The sequence below is a fragment of the Diospyros lotus genome, chromosome 2 (genome assembly GCF_014633365.1).
Source record: "Diospyros lotus cultivar Yz01 chromosome 2, ASM1463336v1, whole genome shotgun sequence".
Classification (NCBI taxonomy): domain Eukaryota; kingdom Viridiplantae; phylum Streptophyta; class Magnoliopsida; order Ericales; family Ebenaceae; genus Diospyros; species Diospyros lotus.
Window position 1 is genome coordinate 8454487 of NC_068339.1, and position 6000 is coordinate 8460486.

Below are 6000 nucleotides of genomic sequence, written 5' to 3' on the forward strand. Positions count from 1 at the left end.
AGCTATATATATATATTCATGTACTTCGTAAAGAATTTGTCACATCTGTATAAATCATCTTGCAAGCTTCTTTTAACAGTTTAATTGAGATTCTATCCTTTGTTTTATTTTTTTCCTATATGAATTAAGGTTATATCAATCAAATAATCTTGCACGAGGAATTAACCTGAGGGTACAAAAAGAGGACCAGCTTGCAAAAAAGGGACCATAGAGAGAGTTATAAAATAGTGAAATCCTAACTAGTCATTCAAATGAAGGCCCATGCCCATAATTGATCCAAACCAACGAAACGATCAGCTGGGAAGCACCGATTGAAGCAGCATTGAAACTCCATTTTTTTGATCACTTCTTCTCTTGTGGGGATGCTGATCGATGCTATATATATATGCATGGTTTACCATCTTTAAAATCTCTCATTTATACATATATAAAACCACTAGTTAGTTAGGTTGCTTATTTTAATAATAATAATTTTACATAGAAAAGTAAAGAAAAGAAAGAGAATCATTCTTCCTCCCCATTAATTAGTTTATATATATATCCATTCGCATCACTTAATTACATGCTCCAGAAATTAATTAATTCTACATTAAAGAAAGAAAGTCAGTCTTTTTAAATCTTGAGTTTAGCCTAATTAAGATAACAACGAGAGAGTTTTAATTTTGAAAAAGTAAAGTATTACGATATTCCAGCATATATAAATGATATTTTAGATTATATAATTAAATTGGATATAACATTATATACCATGTAATATACTGTTTATATATATTATCGTAAATAATGATAGGCGTAGTGAATGAGTTACGAGGCGAGGTGGGAATGAGGTGTTCCGTGCCGTGCGGCCGTACTGCTAAATCTTTGTCGTCGCCTCGCGCCGCCCTGTCGTTTTATTCCCTCAATTCTCTCTTAATTATATTATTATTATAATATATAATAAATAAATTATATATATAATAATTCTCCTTCAGCTGCTCTCTTCCTAATTAATTCTTCCACCTTCCTGGCTTCCGTGCCAACAAAATTAACTATCTCTATCTCTTCCTTGTCCTCTCCCTCTCCCCTCGTATTCCTTCCTCTTTATTATTATTATTATTATATATATAATAATTAATTCATCGTTATCTTACATATATATACACATACATACAAGCAAGCACAGCTTATTAATTTATATATTGGTAGGAGTGACGCATGTTCAGACGAGGGAAGAGAATCACAAGCACAAGTTACAGTTCAAGATAATTAGTTGTGTTTTTTGATATATTTTATTCTCTTTCATGAGAGCTGCATAATTAAAATCCATGTGGTGGGTATGATTTGATTTTAAAAAGGAGATCTTCGTCAACTAATTACATCTAATGTAAAATTTATTGTTCCTTACTACCTCAAGTTATGTTATTATTTTGAAAAAAAAAGGTTAAATTTTATTAATTAGTAAGGATAATCAATGATCCATAAGTAAAGAACGATTCTAATTAACCTTTATGGGAGCTATATATTTTAAAAATAAAGTTATGTAGCGTCACTTGCTACGACCATTCTAATCAAATTGAACAATACTTTATATTTGAGACGTATTCAACTTTTAACACACACATATATATATATATGTATGTGTGTATTATGTGGCTTATATTGAAAATTTTATTTTAATTAGGAGGTTTTAAATTCATCAAGTCCTATTATGTGATTTTAAAATTTATATTAATACATATATCATGTCAGTTTTTGTTAATAAAATTTGACAAAATTATTGAAAAATTTAGAATATTTATATATTCAGGTGTCCAAATTAATAAATCGGTGAAAGAAAAATTGATTGAAAAATAGTTTAAGATATGTGTTATTATAATATATAATTTATATTATTATAAAAGTAAAATAAGGGAAAAAAATATAAAAGGTGCAGTATGTGTTGAATTATAAGGGTACTCTATACATGTACTATGTGAAGCAACTGATTAAAATTAATAATGCTAAGATACTATGTAGTTATTATTTAATTAATATAATATAAAATATCATATTATATTATATTTTTAAGGAGATTCGGTCACCCTTAAAAAGCCGCCTTTCCCTTTTTTTTCTTTTTTCTATTCTTTTCCTTCATCTTTTTCCTCCTATAGGGCTTCCATCGTTGTAAAAAAAAAAAAAAAAAATTACAGCATAACTATTTTCTAAAAATTCTCATATTTTACTGATTTTAATAGTGTTCAACTAATGTTTTAGTTCGTTGTTAAGCTCTAAAATTTGTACTAATTTCTCAGTCTGTAAACTGTTATATCCTGGGAAACAGACCCGAATTAGCCTTTAACACTTTCGGTGAGGTGGTAAATCTATTTTAAGAGAATTATGTATTACACAAACCTTTATTTTATTATCTCTTTATATACTATTGTGCTTTTATTCAGTACTTCTATATTGTTAGTTTAAATATATTATTATAATAATTATATTTTTAGGCAATAATTACAGTATTATAAATATAATTATTATTTGGCTAACAATATAATTATTTTATTATGATTGGTTAACAAAAATATAAAAAAAAGATTAATTTTAATAAAAAATAAAGTTTTAACTGGTTGTACTAAAAAAAATTAAAATGTAATAACTAGTATATTATAAAATACAAAATTTAAAGACAAACAGTGTAATTTACCCTTCATGCAAATGATCTAAATTAGTAATTAATGTAAAAGTGTAATACTCATTAGCAAATTTGATAAATAATCCTCGCAAATTAATTAGTGTGACATATACAAATTTATAATTAATTTATCTAAAATTAATAATAATTCATAAATTTATTATTTATTTTAAATATAATTATTATAAATTTACCCGTATCACATTAATTATTTATCAAATTTATTCATGTATATAACATTCCCCCGACATTTTTGAAACTTGTAATGTCATGTCCTTGCGTTGCGTGTGGAATACAACCCAAACCCATGAAAGGGTGTGGTTTTTTGGCTTCATCTTGTCCATGCTTCCTCGAAACATGCCTCACCATTTTCCTTAAATTTATCCTTCATTCCAGCGGTCCGATGTCTTCACTAACTCTTGACGACGGTGGTGCTCTGTACTGTCCTTTGATGTAGTATATATTACATGATAGGTAAAATATTATTAATAAATCATTATATATATTTTAAATTATATAATAATATTAAAATATCTTTCACCCAAAGTGATAAAACGCATGACTAAAATATTCATCATTCAAAACGGAGGCACAGTAAGGTGAGGCGATGAGGTGCGGGGTATTTTCATCATTTATGATATATTATCCAAGTTAAAGTATACACAATGATATACCTATGGCAAGATTCTATGATACGATGGTGGGATAAAAAATGACTCTTCATGATATATAATTATTTAAAAATGAATCTTGAATGCCCCGCTCGTGACCGCACATAAGTGTTAATCTTAATCCGCTGTTAAATAAATGAATAACCATAAATAAAGTACGCTTAACCTAATTATATTCATCAAAGATTTATGTTTTTTTTAGTCTTTATTATCTTTTTTCTTTCTATTTTTTTAAGTTTTGTTGCAATGAAACAGAAACAGTAATAAGTTGTCCTAATCTGTCACAAAGTGGCTCATAAATCATAATTCGGCATCAGAAGGAAATGGCATATACTTATTTAGCACAAATATATATGGTATGTCATGGAAAAAAATATCAAAAAATAAATTAATAAATAGACCGAGTTAACTTAACCGGGATGGCCACGGGCCGCCAGGCGTGAGACGATTTTGGGCCTCGGGGATGGGGATGGTCATGAGGCGGGCGACAATTGCAGGTCAGGAGGCAAGCTGCAGTCGCAAGGAGCGTTACACCGATGCCAAAGTATTTTCTTGAATACGGGGGTAGGGGTATGCACAGTATGATTTGGCCGGTCTGAACCATTTTCAGCAAGTCACTGGTACGGTTTTCCAATCAAACCAGACCACGGTCTGATTTGGTGCGATTTACCGCGGTTTGAAAATAACTATTGACAACATATAATATATTATAAAAATATTAGATAGAATAATTATATATTATTATAAACTATTATAATCTGTTAGTAATTATAATGCATGTTATATATTATTATAAACTTGTTATATATTTTTATAAAAATATAGGGTGATTTTTATAATAATAAGGGTTGTAGGGGCTGTTGGGGTGATTTTTATAATAATATATTTTTTATATTTTTTTGGGCAGTTTGGTTTAAAACTGAACCGCCAATTGTACAAATCGCAAACCGTGCAGTTTGTACAACCACCAAACCGTTTTGGACCGCAAAAAAAATAATAAATCGACCGGTTCTATTTGGTTTGGCCGGTTTCCCTGATGCATTGGTTTTTTTGAACACCCCTAACGGGGGGTCCCATACAACCCGTAAATTTGATAACTCTGATAGTTGAAAATCTTTTTAGGAAAAGAATAAGATGATCGTCCCTAAGAAATTTCATTCCCAAAAGGATAAGACAAATATCACCTATAAAAGATAAACGTCATTCATAACAAAACTAATCTTATCTAAATTAAGAATATTCAATATTAGTGTTATTTGCAAGAATCATAATTTTGAACTACTTAGGATTATTCTATATTTTTATATAAATAGGTAGACATTCATTTAAAAAAATAGTATGTTTCTGATATTGATAAAAAATTTGTTCTATAGCCTTTATCACTTTCAACGTCTAAGTTAAGTATCAAAGTGTTTGTGCGGGAATTCTCTCGCACTATCTAACTATTTTTTTTTTGTAGATTCAAGTAACTTGACGACGATATTTCTCAATTAAATAAATTTATTGTTATATATTGACAATAAGTATATACAATTAGAGTAATTATACAATGGTAATGTTTTTCCAATTGTGGGGAACTTTGGTAGATGTTATGTCTGTTCAACAAAAACATCAGTCTAGCTATCAAAAAATTGGAACTTTCAACATTTACTTCATTCAACCATGTGATTTAGATTAGACTTAGGTGGATGATAGACATGGCTCTAATTAAAAAAGAAAACTTTGATGGAAATGTCAATTATGATAGATAATTAAATAATTAATTAATTGAATTTACTTTATTCCCAAGTAATTAATAGAAGGCTAAAGTAACCAAACTTGTTATAATAAGCAAAAGGGCAATTACTTGGCAGACAACCCCCAAGACCAAATCCATCAAATCTATTTTATTATGAAATAAAATAATTAAAAAAACCCTTCTTTTTGTATGTTTAATCCAATTAAATACGGATCCCAAAGCACTCGCCATCATGCTTTCTATTTTATTATACTTGTAATTATTTTGTCTCCTCATTGATCATATCTGCAAAGATAAAATAAATTATTCCTACTTTTTCCAGTGTTTTATTCACCAATGACTGCCAATTATAATACTGCTTAAGATCATTTTTTTATTACTAGCTAAAGGGTAATTATGTCTTTGCACTAACATGGGATTCCCTTTGTATGTCAAAGGAGAGAGGAAATTCGTCTTTGATAATTTAATATCGCTTCAGGAGAGAGAAGCGATTGATGCACAATTTTACTTTAAAATATTTAATCTCACTTTCTATTAAATATGGAATTCCAATTAGGGACTTATTTATTAACTTTCTTTTCTTTTCTGTTTTTAGCTTGACAGGATTAAGATAAGAAATATGCAAATAATTTGATTTAAATCATTAAAGTGATCTTAAATTCTTTTCGAATCAAGATATGAAATAATTAAAATAAGATTGAGAAATATTTTAAGATTTCTATAAGATTGTTTGTTAAATTTTTTGATATTCACTAATAATTGTATTTTTTCTTTTATATATTTGTTAATATATATGATAAGTATCAAGATAATAATTTTTTTATTAAAATATTTCTATTACTAAATTTATTTAAAATTATTTATTAACATCAACAATAAATTTATAATTAAAATAGTATTTTATGATTAATATGAATTGTCAAAAAAATTAAAATTAA